The 26,024-nt window shown below is 42.7% G+C and overlaps 1 protein-coding gene across 3 annotated transcripts in view; it reads left to right on the forward strand.

The window, feature by feature from the left end:
* Positions 1-26,024, forward strand: part of SERTAD2 (SERTA domain containing 2) — a 98,383-nt gene that overhangs the window by 14,876 nt on the left and 57,483 nt on the right. The window lies entirely within an intron of this gene.

Below are 26,024 nucleotides of genomic sequence, written 5' to 3' on the forward strand. Positions count from 1 at the left end.
TGATGCCGGAAGAAGCACTGTCAAATGAGAGGAGGCACTTCCTATTTTAAACAGGAGGACAAAGTGTATTTCCTCTGTAGCACTCCTAGTCTTGCTGGCTTGGAGAAAGGGACAGGAACTGATCTCTGCTCTCACCTGTGGCTGTAAGGCTCTATCTCTCAGTATGCTGGCCCCGACAGTCTCTTATTCTCTATTACATTTTTCTCCTTTTTGGAGGAACTTTGACTCCGTAATAATGTGATACATCAGCTTGAGTAACTTCTGTTTGAAGATATTAAGCTCTGTGAATACTGAAGAATATTATGTCTTCAGATTTTGAATGGTCCTCTCCATAATTCAGTACTGCTGTTGGAATGATTTTGTTTCAACTGCCGGGGCTAGTTTAAATAGAACTGTCTAAGCATGGGCTGTAGTTTCTCATAGATCACAAAGTGAAGTTCAGTGAATGATGAGTTGTCACGGGATACCATAATGAAATAAGTACTCCTCATAGTTTTGAAATAAATAGTAATTTCATTAAAGGGGAGAAAAGGACATTTTGTCTGTAAGCTTAATTGTAAGAGCTGGAATTCCTAAGCAGAGATTTTTCACATGCAGTTACGTTGCAGTGAGTTTTAGGGAGAGTGAATTCAATGTGGGGAGGGATGCTAAAACTCCCAGCAGTGTCTGAACTACATGTCTGCAGTAGATTCTCTTCGTCCTTTTGGTACTTGGTGATGTGATACTTATGCATGGTCTTCGTACGGGATATGTATGGCCGTGCATGCAGCCTGGTCCTTAAGGAAAAAGTCAGCAAGGTATCTAAAGTGATACCTTTATTGAACAACTGACAAAGATGCAGTAGTTGCTGTTGAAAGTCAACATTTGATAAGAGTGACATCTGCTAGCAATTTTCCATTTAAAAAGTCAATATTTGCTATATATTGCTTTTAGGTAGATGTTTGCTAAGGACTGCATGACAGTGGAGTTCAAACCATAGTCCTACAAGGCAGAAGTTGAGTATCTCCCCCTCAGTTCTATTCTTTTGCTTCCCTGTTCATCTTGTTTAACACATAAGCACAAATATTGTTGTTGGTTTTTTTTTAACTGGAAATAGTACTTTATAGTAACCATGAAAAAACAGGTAACAGGCTGGGGATGGAGAGCTAGGATCTTTGGGGTTCAAATGCTTGTTCTCAAATGCTGACTTCTGTAACCAGAACCCAATCACTTTCTCCCTCTCCCCGAATTTCCCTATCTGTAGAACGTGAGTGATACCTGCCCACTTCAGAGTTGTTGAGAGGGCTGATTTTGCTGGTGTCTGTAAAACACTTTGAAGATGAGCAGTGCTATATATGGACCAAGTGTTTATTTTTGGAATTCACTGTGATGCTAAAAACAGCAAATTCAAGGAAGCAACTACAGTCATACTGTCATGATCCTAGCTCTCAGAGCCACTACCCGGGGTTTACTATTTGTAGCCTCTATCTGCCCATCTGTGGTAGTTCTGCTGGAAAGTCTCCATTTGTAGAGGCTCTCATGGTACTGGGGGGCAATCTGCAATTGAGCATGTGGGAAAGACTCCCTATTCAATATGAAAAATTCAATATAAAATTTTGTTTTTTTAAATTTGTTTTACATTTTGATTTTAACATGAGTCACCTGATTCTCCCCAGGCCCTGCTCCTTTTCTCCTCCCGAGAACAATACCAGCTAAGAAGCAGAACAAGCAACAGGAGCAATAGTGTCTAGGACTGGAGAGTAGGGACCCGCCACACACACCGTTCTGTCAGTTGCTGCAACGACAGAGAGTGACAGCTGGAATGCCTATTCTTCCCACTGTGTGGAGTCATGGAAGTTGGTGTCCATTCAGCAGAGGTTTCAGAGTAACAGCCGTGTTAGTCTGTATTCGCAAAAAGAAAAGGAGTACTTGTGGCACCTTAGAGACTAACCAATTTATTTGAGCATAAGCTTTTGTGAGCTACAGCTCACTTCATCGGATGCATACTGTGGAAAGTACAGAAGATCTTTTTATACACACAAACCATGAAAAAATGGGTGTTTACCACTACAAAAGGTTTTCTCTCCCCCCACCCCACTCTCCTGCTGGTAATAGCTTATCAGTAGAGGTGGATTGTCCTTTCTGCACGGATCTGTAGGAGTTGGAAGAATGAGCTGGTTTCTGGTGACTGGGGGGCATGGTATGTGCCCCACCCCACAATGGCTGGGACTACAGTAATGTCTCCCAGCATTCACTTCCCTGCAGCTTCATGGCAGCTGGTTTAGGGAGAGGATGGGAGCAATTCACCCCTAGGCACAATTGCCGAGGTAAGGCTAAGGTCCATACTGCAGTTACATGGTCCCTACCGTCATGGTCCCTACCCCAGTTACAGATGCAGCCTAAGTAAAAACCTGGTTCATATCTTTGGAATATCTCTGGTTCACTCAACATACCCATTAATTTAGACTAATTTAATTTCCAGTCTCTCTGGCTTGTCACTCAGGCACAATGAACCAGTAGGAATGATGGTGTTCTGGGACTGGCTTGACTAGTTTCTCTCCCCTGAGAGCCAGTTTCTAGTCTACCACCAATCAGCAAAATTGCAACCGGCTCCACTACTATTGTTCAGTACACCTGAGCCTCGTCAACAAAAGCTTCAATGACATCCTGGAAAAAAGACAGCAAAGGAGAGTTACAGCCCTTTGCCAGCTCCTTCTGGGCCTCTTATCACTAAGACTGAAGCAGCTGAGGCTTTAGAATCTCTGCACTCTCCCTCAGCCCTGGAGAGTTAAACAGTCAAAATCCTGCCAAGCGTGCTGCCCCTCAGTTTAGAAGGGGAGGACTCCTCTGTCAGCAGCCCCTCCTAGTATCTCCTTTGCCTGCTAGCCCACTCACCTCACAGCATCTTGTTTAATAGGTAGGATGTTGCATATTCATAGAATATCAGGGTTGGAAGGGACCTCAGGAGGTCATCTAGTCAACCCCCCTGCTCAAAGCAGGACCAATCCCCAATTTTTGCCCCAGATCCCTAAATGGCCCCCTCAAGGATTGAACTCACAACCCTGGGTTTAGCAGGCCAATGCTCAAACCACTGAGCTATCCCTCCCAGCGGGGGGACTCAACCTTCCATTGACGAGCACCCCAATCCCTTGAATTTTCCTTGACTGGGTGTTGACTGAAGTCCCTGAGATTCAGGGTGAGCAGGGGCCCTCATGTCTAAAAGGATCAGAAAGTGCCTAGAAGAGATCCTTTTCCTCATTCACCTGGTGGCATTGGCCCAGTGGCTCTATTTGCCAGGAAGGATCTTGGGGAGCTAAGGGGGGGCAGGGACTTTCATCAAAGTACCAAGGCACTGACAAAGATCCAAGCATGGTTCAGGTTTCTCCAGCGTCTTTGGAGAGCAGAGACTGGAGCTCTCTCAGTGCTTCCTGACTGACTGGAAGCCAGAAGGCTGCTCACTCCTGAAAAGTAAATATGAGGAATGGACCCGACTGGAAGGCAGGAAGGGATGCACCAGAAAAGTATACCTGAACCCAGCTGAAAGCTGGGATGGGATGGAAAGCTGGAGGTGTGGCTTGTGGATACTGACCCCTGTCATGTGACAAGCAGTTTTTTTTTTTTTTGTAGCTCTGACCCATGTCAAGAAACAAAGTTCAGTCTCTTACTTGCACTCCTGTATGGTCAGACGTCTATTAAATGGTACTGGAAGTAAACCAGATACTTGACAAAAATTGAGCAAATGAAGCCACCTGAATCCCTTGGCCTGGAAGGGAGCCTGGCAAAGAACTGGAGGAAGTGGTTGCAGTACTTCCAAACCTTTCTCAAAACCAGCGGCATTGCAGAGAAATTGGGGAGGGCACTTTGGTTCTGACTCTGACAATGCAGCAATTGAGATCTATAGCTGATTCCAATGGAAGCATGGGGAGAACTGAAAACCGCTAGAAAGTCGTTAAAATACGTCATTTAATCCTTTGATCAATGCAGGAACATCACTTGGGAAAGGTACACTGTCTTTGTACTGGCTCCCATTTATCATAGTACTCCATACTTACTTAAAGCTAAATCATGTGATTTTTGAACTGTTAGCAGATGGACTAATTGGAAACCAAATGATCTGTGGTATAACTGATGAGATGAAAAAGGTATTGTGAGCAACAGCCTTGACTTTGCAAAGAGCAGTGAGTATTTGCAGGATTGGGGAAAACTGCACTTTTCCCTCAATGAAACTGTTAATAAGCAGTGGAAGAACTGAAGTGTAGCTAACTAAAAAAAATATGGAGCCATAAAGACCGAATACATTTGTAAACAAAAATGGCAGACCCAGATTTGCTAGTAACAAATGCAGAGGTAATTGCAATGTAAAGCCAAGGGGTCCAGCACAATGTGTACATAAAATATACTACCATTTTGCAAAAGCACTTCACGTCAGCACAAATTTCAAAGTATAAAAAGCAAATGATGTTCATGAACATACCACTGAAGGACAAAAATCAAATGATGATGCAGAAACGGTGGTCTTTGTTGAGTCACTTAATTAAAATGACCAAGGAATGTTCTACAACAGAGTGGTGTGTGACCATGGAAATAAATGAACAAAAAATGAATTTCAAAATAGATACTGGAGCTGAGTGCAAAGAAATCACCGCAAATATATACAGAAACATTAGTGACTGCCTAATGTTAAAATAAACTAAGCTAGTTTCATATAGCTGGGAAATGAGCCCATCTGGCAAAGCCACGCTGGCATGCCTGAATAAGGGCAGATACCACTCAGTAAAGCTTGAAAGAGTGGAACAGACAGTGTCGTATGTAGAGTTGAAGAACAGTCTACAAATACGGATGCTCAAATGGGGCTCTTAAAGAACATGATGAGGTGTTTAATGGACTGAGATGAATTAAGGATATAATACAACATATGAGAGAGATCTCGGTAGATCACCAAGATACATGCACCATGTGAGAGATGAAGCAAAAGACGAAAATGACCAAACAATAGTTAATTATTGCTTGAATACAGACAGCAAGCTGAATTAAGTGTGGTCACTGGAAAAAAAAAGTTTAAATATATGTGTACCTATCCAAAAAGTCTTAATAAGGCCATCAAACTCTAGAGCTCTAGCCCAGCAGTTCTCAACTAGAGGTCTGGGGCCCCCTGGGGGGCCACAATCAGGTTTCAGGGGGTCTACCAAAATATACCAGAGAGCAGGGCCCATGTTAAGGCTCCCCGGGGCTCAGGGCAGAAATCCCAAGCCGTGCGGGGCTGAAGCCAAAGCCCGAGCAACTCAGCTTTGCAGGGCATCCTGTGGTGTGGGGCCACAGGCAGTTGCCCTGCTTGTTGCCCCCTAACGCCAGCCCTGGTTATTAATCTACTGGATATGCAGAAAACCAGTTGTTGTGGCTCAGGTGGGCTGTGGAGGCTTTCATAGCATGTCAGGAGGAGAGGGCTCAGAAAGAAAAAGATTGAGAACTCCTGCTCTAGCCCATGAAAGTAGATGAGGAAACCATGTCTAGACTTTAAAAGCCAAAGTATATTCAATTCTGGATGAAAACTCCATGTCTCGCATCTTCTAATCTGCATTGAGGGAAGGTAATTGTTGATGCTTTCTTGATTTGGGGAGAACACAACCCCCCAAAGGAGTTTGACCAGACCCAAGTAAAAATTGAAGCACTTGTACTAGTGGAAAGACCACAAAACAAGGAGGCCTAACATAGAGATTCATGGGCATGTTATCACTAAGTAAATTGATTACTAATTTGTTACAATTAAGTGTGACCGCACAGCTTGAGGACAGTACAGAATGGCAATAGTATGACTGGAAAAAGGAAAAACTTCATGGAATTAAAAAAAAAAAAATGTTACAGAAGCATCTGTACTGAAATATTTTGAGATTAACCAGGAGCCTAAGATCGGAGTAAATGTAAGGTCATGTGGTTGGATGTCATAAATACCACAGCAAGAGGTCATAAATGCAAATCACAATCTGAGTACAGAAAAATGCAAGAACAGAGGCTGGGATGTCATGTTGTGGCCAGGCACTCATGCTGCCACTGAAGATAAGTTTTTGAAATCTGTAACAAATACAGGAAGCGGGATGCAAAAGCGCTGCATGAAATTTCTAGTCAGCCCTGGTCCAAGATTGGCACAGACAACGCATCGAGTAACAATGCAATAACATATTGTGTATTGTACCTGTTCACCATCGGATTCAATGAGCTAATAATGGATTACGGCCCGCAATTCATGATGGACTCATTTCATTGGTCCTCTTTGATATATCCGTTCAGTCACACCACGTCAAGCCCTGACTATGTATTATCAATGGGTCCAGTCTCTTACCAATACAGTCCTTTTTGTGTAACATACACATTACACAGCTTCTTTTACAAACTGCTCAAGCAAGTTCTGACTGACTTTGTCCATGGTAGTACACAACTACCATTATCCTTAGGGATCAAAAACCTAAGGGAGAGGCCCCTGGCTTGTACTAAGAAGTGCAAGACCCAGAAATGAGAATTCTGTCCAAATGGTATTGTTGGAGAGGTAGCTCTTGTGCTGGTGAAATGCCCTTTTTGTCAGCTTACAAAGGGAGGTGTTTCTCGCTTATTCCTAATTAGTGTTGAGGTGCAGCAGAATCCCAGACAGATCGCAGAATTGCTATCCTGTCCGCTTTGCCTGGAGTATTTGAAAAAGGCCATCTTTGGCTTTTGGATTGGGAGGCAGTAGACTCCTGTAAAGGAAATCTGCAACGTGTTGCCGCCTCTGGGAAGTCTGTCAACATGCTTTCTGCCAATTCTGTGCTGAAGTTAGATATTTTAACTTCTTGCTTTGTAGCCTCGAGCCACAGGGGCTGAGAACAGAAATGCAGTCTCGTAGGTCACCTTCCAATCCTAGAAGCTTCACTTTAGGTACAAATACATGCACTTTCTTTTTCCATGATTAAAACTTAACTGAAACTTTCCTACAGGCAGAAGCTATGGTATGGCACTTGCAAACCTGATACGGCTCTGCCTATCTGTCGGTGGTGGTGGTAGTGGTTTTTTGTTTTTGTTTTTAAAAAGCAGGATTAATCAATCTTTCCTCAGCTAACTTTCACTCGACTTGAAATTGTCCCTCTTCTGCACCTCCAGCCCCTAATTTCCCACCGCTCACCCTCCCACCTTGACCCGAAAACACACCTACATTTAAGTTTGCTGGGTTCCAGGAAATACCATAAATGAGAAGAAAAATGTTAAGTCAGGCGCTATTCTTTTTTTTTCTCTACTGGCAGTAAATTTGACAAAATATCTTCCTCTGGTGGATTCTATTCATGTATGTTAGCACTGACAAGGGGATTTCCTGGCCTTAGAAGAGGAAGGAACTGTAGCTACTCTGAAATTTTAAATGGTTCCTGTAATGCTTGGTCACTCAGTGCAAAGTTTTGACATTCTGTGTATTCACATTTTCATCTTAATCCTTTTATTGGTGGGCAAAGATTTTAGATTTTGGGAGTATTTACAGGGTCAGTAGGGAGAACTCCAAAATTCCTTGCTCTCCGTTGTCTTTGCAACTATGGTTTTCATATGCAGTACGATATGTACTGTGATAAAAACAGAACCAGGTTTTTATTTGCAGTCTGACTCTGAGGTTTTGCTGTCCTAGAGAAGATTGTGTATTTGTTTTGGCTTTTTTGGTGTCCTAGTGAAGAATAAGTAGCCTTTTGCCTGCATGCACTCACATACATGTGCGCACGCTCTCATTCTTTCTCTCCCACGTGCACCAACACACAAAAGGAGTTTGTTCTTTTTTGTGCACAGCCAAAAGAGGCCGGGCACTGCTGTCTTCAGCTCAGTGGAAATTGGCAGTATCCCATCTCCTGTAAACAACAGTCTGACGTCAGCTCGTGCAGTGGTGATAGCAGTACAACTTGAGAGATTTTCAACTGGCCAAGCTGTTGAAAGCCTGTCGTTGGCTTTGATAATCTCTGGCTAGACTTTAGAGGAGTTGGGGGGGGAAAAAAAAAAAAAAAGATTGGTTAATGACAGAAATCGGAGAGCAATTCCTGATAACTTTGCATGCAGCAGAGAGGTGATTTTAAGTGCTGTATAAGAGTATTTTGAGTCTGATCTCATTGTATGTAGTAGTCCTTTCTGTCAATTCATGCTCTAAAATATTTACTGCTTTGTCGAGTTGATATGATTGTACTGGAGATTGCAGCACAATTAAAGTACCATATAACAGGCAATCAAGCAGACGATGAAATTTGACTTTCCCATTGTGTTGAATTCAACGCTTATTCATTTAAAAAAAAAACAGGGGTACTTGTGGCACCTTAAAGACTAACAAATTTATTAGAGCATAAGCTTTCGTGGGCTACAGCCCACTTCATCGGATGCATAGGATGGAACATATAGGAAGAAGATATATACATACAGAGAAGGTGGAAGTTGCCATACAAACTGTAAGAGGCTAATTAAGATGAGCTATTATCAGCAGGAGGAAAAAAACTTTTGTAGTGACAATCAATATGGCCCATTTAGACAGTTGACAAGAAGGTGTGAGGATAATTAACATGGGGAAAAGGGATTCAGTATGTGTAATGACCCAGCCACTCCCAGTCTCTATTCAAATCCAAGTTAATGGTATCTAGTTCTCCAATGAGAAACTGCTGAGCTTGAATTAATATGCAAACTAGATACCATTAACTTGGATTTGAATAGAGACTGGGAGTGGCTGGGTCATTACACATATTGAATCTATTTCCCCATGTTAAGTATCCTCACACCTTCTTGTCAACTGTCTAAATGGGCCATCTCGATTATCGCTATGAAAGTTTTTTTTTCTCCTGCTGATAAGAGCTCATCTTAATTAATTAGCCTCTTACAGTTTGTATGGCAACTTCCACCTTCTGTGTGTGTGTGTGTGTATATGTGACTGTGTGTGTGTATGTATGTGTGTGTATATTTATTTATTTATTTATTTATTTATATATATATATATATATATATATATATATATATATAAATAAAAATCTTCTTACTATGTGTTCCATTCTATACATTGGTGAAGTGAGCTGTAGCCCACGAAAGCTTATGCTCTAATAAATTTGTTAGTCTCTACGATGCCACAAGTACTCCTGTTTTTGCGGATACAGACTAACACGGCTGCTACTCTGAAATTTTTCATTATAGTTTTAATTCTTAGTGGTTTTGGGGTTTTATTTAGTCTAGATATAGTTCAGGGAACTGAACCTGACATGTTAAGCTTCTAACTAAGGGTCTATATATTTTATAACTTTATATTACCAGTATAAAGAATATTTCTTCCAACTGCATACACTACTTACTTGTTCATAGCCAAAATTTAGACACCAGTACCGTAATAAGGTGTAGTCTTTGATACAGTGAATGGCTAAATAAATAATGGATAAATCAGGCTGTAGTGAAGTGTTTCAGGGAATCTCCAACAATACGCAGTGGTTAGAAACCAGTCGATTACCTCCCTCTACACATGATCTCCTTGTGAAGTGGGGGAGTGGGAACTGTGAATACTTTTACTCTAGTGTAACACTACAAATGTTTTGATTGTACAGCTAGTGAAGCCTCTATTGTACTTCTAAAATAGAGCCATTGGGACTTAAATTTATTAACAGCTGGTTTTCCTCATATCCAGACAGTTAAAGAGACTTTTCTATTCTTCAGTTTTACCACTGAAAGCTCGTTTGCATTATGAACATACAATATTCCTGTGCCAAAATCCACAGCTAAAAATGAAAGGTTTGTAATTCTGTTGTGCTGGTAACAGTGGGAGGGTCAAAACAAAGCATGAAAAATCACGGTACCGTTTGACAGAAAATCAGAATATTATAGCAAAAAGTTGACAAACTGCTAAAAACAATTTTTCATGATTAAAATACGAGCCAGAAAAGGACTCTCAGTAACATGTTAAAATATTTGTCTTGTATAAAAGAGCTTCATGTCTGCATTATTCCTTGTGCTGCAATGGAGACAGCTAAAAAGTACGTATTCCTTATCAATTCTGCAGTGAGAGTTTACAGAATCTGTTAAAATCCCAGAGGGGAATGAGAACAACAGTAAACCTTTCCGTTTTCTGAATTAAAAAAATGTTGAAATCTCTTTTTAAGGGTATACATGAATGGGGTTAGTAATACAATCTGGCTTTATTTGAGGGAGAAGGGAGGGAAGAGGAGAGAAGAGAAGGGGGGCCATTTTTGGTTAGGTGTTTTTACAACCATCAGTGCACAGAGTCATAGATCACTTCCTAAAGAAACTACTTGGTACAGGATGAAAACAATCATAGGGTATTTCCCACACATTTTATAGAAAGAATGTAAACCAGGGATTGTTTCGGTCTCAGAAAGGAGGCACAATAGTGTATCTCTTAAACCTGGAAGAGCCCTAGCCTACTGTTAGCCAGACTATTCCTTGAAATCAGTGTGGGTAGAAAGTACTCAGCACCCGTGCAAGGTTTTTGGCATGTGGTAGTAGGATCTGGCCCTTCTTGATTTATATGTAAGCCTCAGATTATTTAGATAAGACCAAACAATTGAAGCCTTCAAATAACCCTTATGTTGTAACAGGCCTGTAAGTGAAAGATAACCCAGTTAAGTTAAGAATGCTCACATGTAATCCACTTGGGTAAAATTCATCCACCCGCCTGAAGCCCAAATATTTGGACTCTTTGCAGGTGGAGTGTAGAGGGGCTGCGGGGTGAAATTCACCCCTCTCAAACCAGAGCAAGTGAACTGATTTGCTACACACTCCTCTGCACCAGCTGGGGGCCGCTGGATCCATGTAAACGTGGATCCTGAAGCCTCTGTCTTGGAGCAGGTTTGTGCACCAATCTATTCAGGGCCAGTATGTAGCTCCTTTCTGCTCATGTAAGGGATGTGCAGGTGATCTCTCGCTTGGAGTGTCGAACACAGCACAGCTCAGTGAGACTTTGTGGGCATGAGAAATTTACAGAAGTGTTGCCAAAGTGTAAGAAAAAGACATCCCCCTCTGACCTCAGTTCAAAGAGGGTAGGATACATCCTGGACGGTTACACACTCTGCTTGAGGTTCAGTGCCCTGCGTCCACTGCCATTTGTCTCTTACTGATCTGGTGGCATATTACTATATTGTGTAATCCCAGTCTCTGCTGTGTGTCTTCGTTCTCCCAAGGTCTGGCACGGTTTTTGTACTTACGCCCATAGAGGGTGAAATCCTGACTCCATTGAAATGGATGGGTGTCTTGCAACTGACTTCTTTGGGGCTAGGATTTCACCCAGAGTTTCCATGTGAGGCATAAGTGGCATAGCGGGCCTTGTGCTGGCCTTCTGCAGCATGTGTCAATTTCCAATATCGGCTAGCGACAAAGGCATTTCAGTTCTCAGGCGCGGCCTCACTACAGACCAGATCCTGCTGTCTGTTCTGCAAAGGATGGAAGAAAGAACCATTAGGGTGGTTCTCCTCTTCTCCCTAGTCACATATGTAAATTCCAGGGTGCTATCCTGCTTTATCTTCTTGCCCACTACGACAAAGTTCCTGCTCTACCTTGGTGGGTCTTGCGCTTATTCGCGGATTTGCTTGCCTTGGAGCTTCACGGCAGCCCTCAGCTTGGCCGTTTTTCTGAATTCACAGTCCAGGTCGACTCCTGTGTCTGACCAGGAGTTGGGAGGATTTGGGGGGAACCCAGGCCCGCCCTCTACTCTGGGTTCCAGCCCAGGGCCCTGTGGAGTGCACCTGTCTAGAGTGCCTCCTGGAACAGCTGTGCGACAGCTACAACTCCCTGGGCTACTTCCCCATGGCCTCCTCCCAACACCTTCTTTATCCTCACCATAAGACCTTCCTCCTGGTGTCTGATAATGCTTATACACCTCAGTCCTCCAACAGTCCGCGTTCTCACTCTCAGCTCCCAGTGCCTCTTGCTCCCAGCACCTCACACGCACACCACAAACTGAAGTGAGCTCCTTTTTAAAACCCAGGTGCCCTGATTAGCCTGCCTTAATTGATTCTAGCAGCTTCTTGATTGGCTGCAGGTGTTCACAGAATATCACGGTTGGAAGGGACCTCAGGAGGTCATCTAGTCCAACCCCTGCTCAAAGCAGGACCAATCCCCAATTTTTACCCCTGATCCCTAAATGGCCCCCTCAAGGATTGAACTCACAACCCTGGGTTTAGCAGGCCAATGCTCAAACCAGTCTCCAGAAGGTTCTTGATTGTTCTGGAACCTTCCCTGTTACCTTGCCCAGGGAAAAGGGACCTACTTAGCCTGGGGCTAATATATCTGCTTTCTGTTACTCTCCTGTAGCCATCTAGCCCGACCCTGTCACACCACCTAACATGCTGGTCACACAGTGCAATTTAATGGAGATATGGGCTGTGCTTAATGCACATGCTGTCAGTGGTAATCCTGAGCAGGACACTTACAAACCAGTCCTGTTCCAAGGAACAGTAAGCCGTTTGTTGCAGCCTGTTTTGCCAAGACTTCCTGCTCTGCAACTGCAAGATGGCTCTTGAGATGGCTGCACTACTGGCCCCACTCTGGGATCTCTTACCCCCTCTATATGTGGTTTCCCCAGGTAAGGATGGCAGTTTGCCCTGTTTTTGTAACTAGGGCTCATTGCTTATAGGCATCCCCTCTTATATCATGCAGCACATTAGACCCAGCTTATGTGACAGTGGTCCCAAACTTGCCCAGCAGAGTTAGAGTAATGTTAGTCGATTATGAATTTTTTTATAACCTATTTTACCGAGATAATTCTTTAAAAAAGTATGTCAGATTGCTTTATCTGTTTTCAGTGTCTATTTGCTTTTCAGGAAAGATGTGGACAAGTTGGAGAAAGTCCACTAGAGAACAACAAAAATTATTAAAGGTCTAGAAATCCATGATCTGTGAGGAAAGATTGACAAAGAATTGGGTTTGTTTAGTCTGGAGAAGAGAAGATGGCGAGGGGAGGGTGAACATGATAAGTTTTCAAGTTCAGAAAAGATTGTTACAAGGAGGAGGGTGAAAAATTGATCTAATTAACCTCCGAGGATAGGACAAGATGCAATGGGCTTAAATTGCAGCAAAGGAGACTTAAGCTGGACATTAGAAAAAACTTCCTAACTGTCAGGGTAGTTCAGCACTGGTACACATTACTGAAGGAGGTTGTGGAAGCTCTTATTGGAGGTTTTTAAGGACAGATTAGACAAACACCGGTCAGGAATGGTCTAGCTATTACATAGTCCTGCCCTGAGTGCAGGGGACTGGACTAGATGACCTACTGAGGTCCATTCCAATCCTACACTTCTATGCTCCTATTTGTCATGTAGCTTAGGCATTTGTCATGTAATGCCAGCTCCAGTGATAAAAAGTCATGGATCAGGCCTCCAGAAACCATGAGAATAATTTAAAAATCCTGGAACTATTCATTTAAAAAAAAGATTTTTATTTGCCTTCTGGTGTTTGAGCTTTAGGGTTCCAATTTTCAAGCTTTTCTCCACAACCATTAGGGCTAGAAATTAATGTTATTAAAAATGAAGTGAAGTTTTAGGGTCTCTTATGATCACTTGACTCCAGGAGGTGGGGCTTTAAGACAAACATCCGGTATTGCAAGAATGGCAATCAAACTGCAAGAGCTGGCAATGCTGCATGAGACTGCCCTGATATCTTACTGAATTTCCAGTGATCACAATAGCGATGAACAATTGCAAAGATGGCTTCTCTTCAGACCCTTGAGCATGAAGCAAATTAGTAAATATGCAAGCCAGAGGTTTGTGAGGTGGGGAGGGTTCATTGCTGAAACACTCCTTGATCTGACTTCATGGAAATGAGAAGGACCTAAATTCTGAAGTTTGTTCAGGTCAGCAATGGACCGTAAATTCTTACTAGAATTCACCCTCTATTGTCGCGGGCGGTTGTTGAGTGAATCTCTGCCATGATCACTTTGGGGGAGAGGTGGTGGTGGCTAGCTGGCTGGCATTTGGCTCTCTGCTCTTCCATTCCCTTGCTGCTAGGCCTGGGAATTCTTCCTCTGCCTGGGATTCTGACTGTCTACTTTCATTTGGGCCCTTGCTACCCCAGCAGCCTACTTGGATAGGGGTGTGTGTGTCCTTTTCTGCTCCCTTGAGCATGAACGGTGTGAGGAGGGAGAGGCTCACAAAGATGAAGAGTAGGTCTCCAGGTCCACCCCACTGAGGCACCTTGTGCTGCTTGTCGCAGTGAGCTGACCGGGGGAAGGCTAGAGGTAGAAAGAGAAGAAGAACAGGGTGACAGCATCACAGGTCATAACAGACCCGGGGAATGGGACTCTTGCCGTTGGAGTTCAGGTGTCCTCAGGGTTCTATTCTGAGAGCTACTGCTGCTCCAAGCACTGGCTCAAGTGAGTGCGGTGCAGCTGAGGGTACTTTACATTAGCTTTTGCTGTGGGTGGAGGGGTGGCTTTTTTAAAAAAAACAAAACAAAACAGTTTTTCTTTCGTGCAAGGCTATGAGGGTAGAAGGAGGGCCAGGCAGGGCTGGTGAGGTTTAAGAAATCTGCAAGGAAGACACCTACATTTGCAAGCGGTCTCCTGGCCCTAGAAGTGCTACAAACCTTCCTGCTGCTGCCTGCCTCTGCTGCCCTAGCCCTGTCACCGACCACACAGTCATCTCCCCCCTGGTGTTGGCCTTCACTGGAGAAGAACCCTACCCCTATGCAGCTGAGAGCTACAGAACTGAGGAAGGCAGCTGCTATGTAGAGCAACTAAGCCTTCCTGCAAGTATCCCACCGTCCCTATAAATATCATGGCCTCCTTCTACCCTCCCCCACTCCGTTTTTTCCAGTGGGCCACAGAGTCTCCCCTGCTGCAGAGCAGTAAGTAGATAGGAATTTTCTCCATGCTGTCACCCCGCCTCCCACCTTAGCCCTGACAGTAAGGCTCCATGAAGTACCCTATCCCAGCTCCAAGAGAAGGTCTGTGCAGCCAGGTAATCATTCTTGACCTTGATGCTGTCCTTTAATCTGGAAAGGATCTCCCTCTTGCTCGCCTCCAGATCTGCCCTTTTAAGGGCAGTGGCAGGCACAGGAAATCTACTGATCTCCCTTGGCGGGGAAGCCACAGAAGTCAGACTGGGAGGAAGAAGTCAGGAAGGCAAACCGGAGGGTGGGGAAACTCAAGAGCAGAAGGAAACAGCGTTTTATGGACCTGTGCAGCACAAATAGGAATTTGAATAATTTGACAGCTAGGTACATCGTGCGGGCCCTTAACGTCTGTGTGATTGAGCAAATGGGTGGCTGATTTTATGACTAGTGTTAACATTACTGTTCAAAATCTCACAGTGCTCAGTTGAAACTCTTGTCTCCTCCCCTGAAGATTCACTTATTTCTGTTGTAAAAATGATCACGCTGATTTAAAATGGACAAATGTGTTTTTTTTTTTTCTTCGAAGCAATATTGAGGCAGGACTTTGAACCCATGTCTTAAAAACAGGAAAGTCTGACAACAAGGGCGATTTGAATGAATAATAGATTGGGAGGGGGGGAGGACTCAACAAAGAAAACAAGTTGCTGCCTCTTCACCATTTTTCTTTCCCTTTCTGTGAGTGACGGAGAGTAAGCGGCAGTAACAGCTGCTGGCCAAAGCTTTTTACTTCCTTTCTGCTGTACTCGTCTCAAACACAGGGCCCTGCTGAGGGAGCGAGGAGCAGCATATGAAGTGCGCCAAACAGAGGGTGTGGTTTCACCAACCAAACACTTCAGCAGAAAGCAACAGAACTGCTTCTGTGATAACACACCCTCTCCAGAATGGGGGGGGGGGCTTTTATTTTGTTGTTTTAGGTGAAGGGTGGTTCTTTGGCCCCCCAGCACATCTTTTTAACTTGAAAGGGATCAAGTGTTTTGGTTTTTTTTTTTTTTTTAAATCGCACATTTGCCCAAAAATATTTTATCTACTTTTGATACAAGTAATATCCAAAATTACTGTAACTGAAAGAGATCAGAGGGAAAACCTTTTCTTTTCTCAGCTTGTTGACTTTGTGAATTTCGATAACGCTTTGGTGGCAGCTAGTTAGTTCCACCCTTTGCTCTGTTCTGTTTTCTTGTTTGTGTGTGTCTCTTTCACATGGCAAGTGGTAGAGAATTTTTTTTTTTTTAAATAGAAATATTGTGATTGTAAAACCACAAAAATTGGCAGGGGAAAATGGGAGCAGGTATAGAGCTGAAAGTAATTTGTAAACTCTTCCTCCCCTCACCCACTTGGCTAGATTTCAAGTGGACTGTGTCCTTTCTAGGCAAGTTAAAAAGTGTCTGTCTCAACTATGTTTTGGCACAAAGTTGCAGCTTTTCAGTTGCACCCTGAGGTGTATTTATTTTATTTTTCTGTTTCTTTAAAAAAAAAAAAAAAAAAAAAAGATGAAAAAAAAATCTTAAGTCAGATGTGGGACAAGGTCACTTTCATGTTGTACAACTGAAGTCAACAGGAGAAGCTTGTGTGGCTCTGAGGGCAGAATTTAGCCCAAGCTTGTTAGTTTAACTCCAAAATAAGTAATGATCTTGCTGCCTAGACAATTACTATACGGTACATCTGGTACACGGGGGTGCGGGGAATAGCCATAGAGCATTCTGCTTCGGATCTGTAGCTTTTTTAGCTTGTAGTGTTGATGTGTATGTTCTTCTGATGTGAAGTTACTTGCCTTTTTTTTTTTTTTTGGAAGTTTTTTTCCATCTTAAAAAGAGGTGGCATCTTTTTCTTAAATTGTACTAGAATATTAATCTCTCCTTTCCCCCCACATTTCACCAAAATTACCCCTGTACATAATCCTGATGTATCTTTCTTCTAACTACATACAGCATATGTGTGTGACAGTGATGCAGAATGGCTCTGGTAGGAGAGAACTGGGCTGGGTTTGGTTTTTCCCCCTCTCTCCTATATTTTTGTATGTGTGTTTTAGGAGGATACATTTTCTGATAGACTACATGATCAATGGAAGACGAAACTCCAGAGTTTCTGATACAGGCACAAGGTCTAATTAAAAGCAACCCAATGGACTGAGGAATTGAAAACATTTAATTGAAAAATTCATGGATAACAAAAATCTGAACTTTATCTGCAGGAAATATTAATGAAGGAGAAGCTGAGACTGAGTGCCCTTTTCTCCCTGGGGTAGAATGCCAGACATAGTCACATTGAAGTCATTTCGGAGTAACTCCAAACACCTTTAAGTCGCTGAAAGTACAAAGATTAGAAAGCAAGTTGCTGTTATTGCTATTGTACATTTTTCTTTCGCAGTTTCTGTAACTGTTTAAAGCTATCTCCCTGACAAAGTCCCATTATTAAAGCTTTGTGACTATGGCTCCATGGGGTAAATTTTCAAAAGAGTTGTTTGGGATTTTAGCTATCTGACTCTCATTGGCTCCAAAGAGAGTTGTGCAGCTAGAATCCCACATAATTCCTTGGAAAATGTACCTGCAAGAGTTTGTGCCATCTCAAATCAAGACGAATTTGCAGGGAGTACAGGAACTGTCAGATGACATAATGTAACAGCGATCATTTTGATAGCTGACACGTGGAACTCTCATAAATGAACTCATTAGCTTTTACATACAGTTTTTTCCAGCTGTAATTCACTCAAAAGTTCTAAAACTTTATCTTGTGCACTTTATTTATCTGGTTTAAATGCATTTGTTTGTCGGTCATAGATGCGGAAATCAGTCGCGTTGGCAATTCTAACAAAAGTAACTAATATTACACATTTATAATGAATCGTGCATCATGAAGGATCCTAATGCGCTTTGCAAGCTATTCACATACACATACAGAAATCATTTCACTTGCTAATGAAAAGCATCCACATTAGGGTGGAATGCAGCAGCTGTTTAACGGTACAGCAACATATAAGAGTTTAGGACAGGAAGTGGAGAAGTTTATTGTCGCTTTTGAAAGTGTACGGGGAAGTTAAGTAAACAGGTTACCTACGCTGAGAGAGGGTCAGGACACCTGAGCTTTTTCTTGCAAAAAATACTGCTAGATCTTTAATGTTCAGGTGGTCAGGACATGGTTTTCAATATCTCATCTTAAAAATACTCATTGGCTCAACAATACTGAGTCAGAGGGAAGAAGAGTGCTATGATTGAATCCCTACCTACTCCATTTCCTGCAACACTTGGATTTTTCTCTGAAGATCTCTCTCTTTCATGTGTTGACCCAACTTCGCCCTGCTCAGCTTGCAAGAACTGAGGAGATCACAGCCCATGGTATGGCTGTAGGCCGTAAAAATGTAAGGACTGATGTTGATTATATCAATGAGTGAGAGAGGTTATACATGGATGCACTCTTAATAAATGCTACAGCCAAGTCCTTTCAGTCCTTCCTTTTTTCATCTATTATCAATAAAACATTTATTTTGATAATGCCTGGTTTTAAGTGACCGTGAAAGGAGCCAGATTAACCAAGGGCTTTGGAGACTGAAGTCCTCTGCTTACCCACAGAACAGGTGTGGCCCAGGCAGCATCCATGTGAGCTGCCCCAACATGTCCTGCCAGGCACTTCAGTTTAAGGCTGAGGTACACTATCTCTGAGGATAAGAGTTGCTTAGTCTCCAAATCCATCCATACTTTGGCTGTTCTGATTGCATGCTGCTAGCCAGGTTCTCCATTAGTGCCAGCTGTAGACGTGAGTTCTGAGACGTTCTCTGGGGCAAAAATTGACTTTGAATATCCTTAGGGAAAGCCAGCAACTGGGATTTGGTTTCCATCTGGGTTGGATTCAAACAGGTGACCTGGTGCTCTATACTGCATTTGGGTCCCTTGAGCCATCCAGTCCCTGAGGGCTAGTTCACTTTCCATTTTTGTGGTTGACTTAACTGTGCACGGTGGATCAAATTCTGTCCTTGGTTATAACCAGGCAGTGCCCTTGATTTGAATATAAATAAGGACACAATCTGTTCTTTTTGTTTGTTTAGAAATTGTTTGGGCACAGGAATATTTGTAGTGATATGAACTTGAGATGTAGGTTCCCACTTGAAATACACATGCTTTACACTCCTGCCACCCCCCCCACCCCCCCCCAACATGTAAGGTAAACAAGCAATGACTAATGCAAAGGGAAATTTCTGTTACAAAACCTGAAACTGGACAAAACTTTCTGGGCTTTGGCTTTCATTACAAGGCCTGATGATCTTTGGCAGTAATTCGAGTGAACATGGGACTTGTTAAATGCAGTGTCTGTTTCTAGTTTTGAACCAAAACCAGGCAAAACTCGGAAGCTTCATGTTCAGCTTTGGGTTCACTCAAACTTGCAAATTAAAGCAAAACTTAGGTGGTCTGAAGCTGCTGAGTTTAGTGCAGCTCTTGTGACCACCAGCCTTTGAAATAGGAGCTTTACCTTAATAAGATGATATTAATCTTATGATCTTTGAAGAAATTGTAAAGGGGATGGGCTGAAGTCAATTGCTATTGACTTCAGTGCAGCCAGGATTTCATCCAAGAACTTTCTCAAGGCCTGGAAAGGTGTTTGGAGGGGGAGGGGGAGAGAGAGTGTGTGTGTGTGTGTGTGTGTGTGTCACTGTCAGGGTGGGTGAGTGGTGTCCAATTCTCCTTCGCCTAATCACAGATACAGGTGCATGACTGCAAGTCTGCCATCGCTCAAGGGTTTTACTCAGGATAATTAGTTGGCAGTGCCAAGACCCAGAGAAAAATAATTAAGTCCCTATAAAAATAACTTGCAAGCAACATTGAAATAAACCGGTGACTCTAGTTATAGGTAGTGAGTACTCTGTTTGGTTTCAGATGGCAGAAACTGAGTATGCTGAGGAGTGTTAACCTACAGCACTCATCATAATTTTCTGTGCACCATCCGGGAAGGCAAAATTCATTGTCTCTGTGCTGATCAACTCGTAGAAGTTAGAGGGGGTGAAATGGGATTCCTGTGAGCCCGGAGAGCAAATACATCCTCTAGTACTCTTAAACTACAGTCCTCTCCAAACTGCGTTGTGAAGGGCTCTCTTACTGTGCCTCAGGAGCCAATTTAAACAAACTTTTGAAAAATTGTAATCGCAAAATATTTGCGTAGTGCTAATCCTTGTCAAAGTATTTTCTTTTTCTTAGTAGTTGGAAAATCAGATAAGCATGTTAAATCAGACACATGTTGAATAAGATTGTCAAACCACAATATATAAAAATGTATATTATCTGTGTGCTGTAAACATCTACTTTTGTCGGCGTGCTGCACAAAGTTAGGTCAAATGTTGTGTTCCAAAAAGCTGGCTAAGTCAAAAGAATTCTCCTAAAAGTATTGTATTTCAAATGGACAACATTTTTTAAGTTTTACTGACCTTTCAATTATGGAGTGCTCAGAATATGTGCACAAAGGATGTTGTCTGTAATTTTAAATGGTTAATGGTTAATTTACACTTGGGCAAAAAGATCCCTCTGTGAAGAACCACATTGGGTTATAAAGCTCCAGCCTTATGAACACTTCTAGCCTTGCCCATCTATGAGCTAACCTTTGACATGGTTGGTCCATTAACTCCACTAATAACCAGCTTCATGATTCATGTTGTACTGTGTTTTGCAAAAACTAATGTGCAAAATCCTCAGTTTCTAAATGCTCAGCACTGGAAATATTCCTTCAGATTAAGACATTCTTAGGCTTGATTTAAGATGAATCCCTAATATTTAATGCTTATTATTTGTTTTACATTTACAAAATGCTGTGCAAACATCACTGATTTGTAATGTCTCAAGAAGCTTTCAGTTAGCCTCCATGAGACTGTACTCTCTCTTACTCTTTTCCGTACTACGTATGCCCTGATGTTCTTCTTTCTGCTGCCCTAAATAATAGGACAGCACGTTTTCCTACCTTCCAAGTAAGATGAGTGTTTTTTAAGGGAAAATGTTAATTTTTACATCACCCAACAATGTTAGGCACCTCACAGAATAAATAAAAGGATTGATTCCTGCTGTGAAGAATTTGAAGTCTAATTGATTGAGACAATAAGGAGCGAAAGAATGGTCTTGTGCTAAAGGCACTACTAGACTGGGGCTCTGGAGACCTGAGTTCAGTTCCCAGATCTGTCACACACACTTGCTGTGTGAGCTTGAGCAAGTGACTTAATTTTTCAGCCTCAATTCTCCATTAATAATATTCCCATTCTCCAACCCTTTGTCATTTCTGTTTAGATTGTAGGTTCTTTGGGGCAGAGATTTTCTCATCATTTATTTGTAAAGAACCACATCCTATAAGAAGACACCAGGAGTGAGTATGAGGGGGATAATTCGGTTATGCTCGCATCTTGGAGATCCCACTGGATTTCTAAACAGTGTTTGTCATTCGATAACTCCTTATCTTGGGAACTAGAAAATACACTCAAGAGCATCCCTTCAAGTGACTCTCTTACTGTTCTTTTTCCCTGTTGTTGCTCCATTTTCTGACCTACATTACATAGGCACTCTCTCATTTAAGAGGGCATAACTCCTGCACAGGCTGTCTACTTGCTTTCACTGGACGTGGCATTCAGATGCAGCAGGATGATTTTGATGGTGTTTTTGGGACTTACTGAGCAATGTGTTGGTGTCAAAATGGTACAGTGCCCTGCACTCTGATCTCTTACTTTATTCCCTTCTCAGAAGATACTTTCCCCTTTTTTAGGATGATGTATTACTTCAGCTCTGCCTTGTAAAGGGACAGCTTTGTAGCTAACTTGCTTGTTAGAATACAGTTTGCTGGTGGCTGCCTTTACTGCAAAACTAACCCTCTATAGAAATCCATTGTTTCCAATGTACTGCTGTTGGCAGAGGTGTTTGCTCCAACTTCCTAATTTTAACTGTTTTATTACCTTATTATAAATGTGTCTTTTAGTCTTTCTTTTCCTTTACTCCCTTTTATCTGAGCACAGATCACATGATACCAGGCCTTAACCAGCACCAAGCAACTGCTGGTCATAATGTGCCGTGAAATGGCACCATTCCCAATTCTCCATAGCTGGCAATTCTCCTCCTCCTCCTTCTGCTTTGTGGTGGTTGTTTTACTCCTGTAAAACTCTGTTTTCCACACCTCTTGCCAAGTGCATTTCCTGACCATGGCCATGTCATTCACTATTCGCCCCTCCCCACCCATTTCCTGGCCTCACTTTTATTTTACATCCCTCAGTAGCAGTGGTCAGCATATGTTGGGGCACCCCACCCAGTGCTTCCAAGTATTCTTCCGAATGCAGTAAATCCTGCTGACCATTGTGTTTGTGTTGTGTAGATCTATGAAATTTCCAAAGCTCTGGGTTTTTTTCTTTTGATATACACATTTTACAAATAAACTGTGATTTGAAACTGCATGTTTTGAACTGTTTTCAAACAATATAACCTTGATACAACAGTGTTTTTATAAAAACAAGCATTTTGTTAGTCTGATGTGTCTACAAGATTCCAGTCCCCAGCAGCAATTCTAAATATCCTGGCATAAACGGCCGGATAAAATACATTCCTATTGTTTTAAAAGTAGGTCTGCAGATGAACTACAAGTAGACCATCTCCTTCACAGCGCCATCCATTTTCTATTGCTTTTTCCATCTGGCCCTACGTGTAGAAGATGCCTCATACCAAGATCGAAGTTGTTGTTTAAGTGCAACTCCTGTGACAATCTGCTGGGCATCTTATTGGTGCATACCCCTGTCCCTTACAGGCTTCCTATTTAAGCTGGCAGACTGGTGCTTATACTGGTGTCACCAAGACTGGTTTTCCTGGGGGGCTTTGTGCAGACAATATATTTAGCTCAGTGACCTGGCATCTCATGACTTTCATGTCACTCTTGAGGTCATCCCGTGTGACTGTTGATTCTAATTGTGGAAGTGGATATGCTCTGGACCTGATTTTTACAGTATGATGCTGGGGGTATAAGGAACTTGCGTGATCTGAGCACCATCTCTTCCAGCCCAAGCTAAAAGCCTTTCCAGCCTTCTGACCGTGCAGAGGGCCTGCTGTGATGGTCTGCTCTTGAAGACTGATGGGTCCTAGTGAGTTTAGGACATGCTGCCTCTAGACCAGGGTGTTTCCTAGTGGGACACTATGAATCCATTGTCCACAATCATCCTCTAGGCCCAAAAGGGCCCCTCTCCCTGAATCATCCTAGCAGGTCACTGTGAGTTTCTAATGAACTGTGACAGATGAAGCAGGAGAGGGGTGTGTAGAGGCCATGCATTAAAGAAAATGTAATTGCAGCATGGGACATTTTTACCATCCTGTGCCATGAGGATACTTTGTTTGGAGTCCTGAAGGGTTCGGTCTTGCTCTCTTGCTGATGTGTATATGTGAACATGCTGAGGTATTATCGATATACTGGCAACGTTTCTCTTTCTGTCCCCATCCCGTCAGGCCCAGTTTGAGCTTTTCCCTGCTCACTTAGTGTCTGCCTAAGGCACCTACCTAAGAGGAGTGTCTGGTGGAGATGGTGACTTGCGTGAAATCTAGTGGGCTTTGGCACCGCCCAGGTAAGAGAGAGGTGAAGCGTGTTGGCAGAGGAGAAAGTTTTGAGAAATTTGCAGGGTCACTGAGTGCACTCCCAGATGATTTATCTGCCTACCTGTTATCAAAGGGAATCACAGTCACTTCTATTGGATTCCCGCTCTCTAGTGACCCCGGACATGCCCTTCTTCATCTTTTGGCCTGCCAACATTTTGCAACATTCTCTGTCAAATGCGGTCTTGCCTCTCTTTCTCAAGGCCAGACTACGGCAGGGCACTCTGTCTGGGCCTGTTCCAGAAGAGCTGCTATTGTAGAACACAGCTGCCCACCATGGGAAGAGGGTGTGTTGGCCAGAGCATCTTACACCTGTCCTCCATGCTTTACTTTGGCTGCCAATCTATGTCTGGGAAAAATTCAAGGGACCAGTTATTATGGTGTGTAAAGCTGTGCATGGTCTAGAATCTGGCTCTCTCAAAGATGGCCTCTTCGTGTATGCTGCCACCATGGCACCTGTGCTCAGCAGGGATCTGTCTGCTTTGTTTTGTCCCAGTAGGAGAGCTCACGGAAACTGGGTCCAGCGTGTTCTCAGCAGCTGGCATTCACCAGAGACCCGTCTGAGTCTGATTCTGGCTATATTTGTCCAGGCCTGTAAAGAATTTTCCATGATTGGCCTTCTGGCTGTTCCCCCATTTCACAGAGATTGGCCCAATAAATGCAGAAGGAAAAGGAGTATATGTTCCCCAGAATGCGGAAAATGTCTCTTTATCTAAATCATGTAAAAAGGGTCTAGACAGTCACCTTTTATAAATCTATGTAATAGCAAATCTTAGCTCATATATCCATGTTCAATAACCTTCAGAGTTTAGAGGAGCAGAGCTTTGCAGAAACCAGCACTGTGGTATCAAAGATTTAGATGTCTGGCTACGGATGCAGGTAAAGTTTAGGATATAGGTTCAAATTACACTGCAGGGCAAGTCTTTTTCCTGGCCACAGGCACGGGGGTGAGGGTATTTCGGAAGTCATGCTGGAAGCAATAGGACTGCTTCTGTGTTACCTGCAGAACTGCTACCATGGCACTACAGTGAAGATAGACACAGCATAACGTGTAACTCTCTTTAGCACTAGGAGACTGGGATGAGGGTTGGTTTTTTTGTTTGTTTTTCTTTTGTTTTTTTATGGTTTGGAGCATATCTGAATAAAGAGATTTGTCTTGTGAACCATCTCAACTACAACTGTCTACATAGCAAAGTAATATTAGGAAAGTGTGTCTACATTTTAGCATCTTTATTTTGGTCAGTCCCATCTGGGGAAAAAGAAGTTGCTCACACTGTGTGTACTCATCATCTCTTCTCCTCTCCTCCCATCTACTCTGTGATTCTTTCCCTTCTTTCTTGTGCATGCTTCTCTGTTACTTGACCACATTTTTCTCCTCTCTTTGGCTCCATTCTTCTTCATCTCTCTCAAGATGCTGCCTAGTGACCTGGCCCTCTTCTACTCTTTCTCCCCAAGACAAAATATCTTGCTACCTCATTCCTTTCTCCCTGGTTATTATTCCTTTACCGGTGGTTAGCCGCTTCAGTCATACTAGTGGTGCCTGAGAGCAGTGCAGTTCTGCCCTCCGATGCTCTTATTGGAGACAGCCAGTCTGCTTCCTCCTCCTCCTTTTTCCTCTAGCTGCTTTTACTAGTCAGCCAGCTCTCCTTTGCAATGAAGAGTCTTGGCATCTGTAGAAGCTGCTTGAAATGAGATAGAAAGCCAGCAACATGTGACCAGCCAACGCTCCACAAACCACAGTTTGGGACCCAGCAAGCTAGGATACCCTTGCCCTAATGTTTAGTTCAGAGGGAAGGCTTTTATTTTTCATTATTAATTTGCGTAATGAACTCCTATTTCCCACCACACTGACAAATGTAAACATTTATGATGATCCATGATGGTCTCACTAGAGTAAATTCCATATGCACAGTAGCTGTAGTTTTAGAAATCTCTCAGCTGTTCTGAAAAATGAAGAGATCTACCAGACCTGAAGAAGAGCTCTGAGTAGCTCAAAAGCTTGTCTCTTTCCTGAACAGAAATTGGTCTAATAAAAGAGATGACCACATCTACCTACTCTTTGATATCCTGGGATCAACATGGTTATAACAACGCTGCAGACGGAAAAATGAATGCTCTTAAACTTTTGTGGAAGAAGGTGAAATTATACCATCTTTGTCTCCCTCTGAATTTGGCCCTGCTTCTGTAATTTAATCTGCTTGCATCTTTTGATGGCTTCAGATGACTGACTTGGTGCTGTATTAACTAGTTGTGGCTTTTAGTGCATCATTAGCCAATGATCATTTGATAATTTATTTTTCCTTCCCTGTGTGGCATGCAGAAATTTGCCTCCTGAGCTAAACGTAAACCTCTGTCTCTAGGAGGAAGCGATCAGTATGCTAATCTCAAGAACTACCAAGTTTTCTTGACCCATATTGAACCATTTTCCTGTTCTCCTATAGACCTTGAGCCTAAGTGGGAAGGCTCTGTCAGAACAGAGGGGAAAAAAGATACTTTTGCTACTATTACTTTAGAAAAAGGTAATCTGACATCAAGAATTATTATGATAGATTCAGCAGGATTGTGGGGCTGTGCCCCTCCCCCCAAAAAACTATTAAA

Source organism: Chelonia mydas, chromosome 3 (genome assembly GCF_015237465.2).
Source record: "Chelonia mydas isolate rCheMyd1 chromosome 3, rCheMyd1.pri.v2, whole genome shotgun sequence".
Classification (NCBI taxonomy): domain Eukaryota; kingdom Metazoa; phylum Chordata; order Testudines; family Cheloniidae; genus Chelonia; species Chelonia mydas.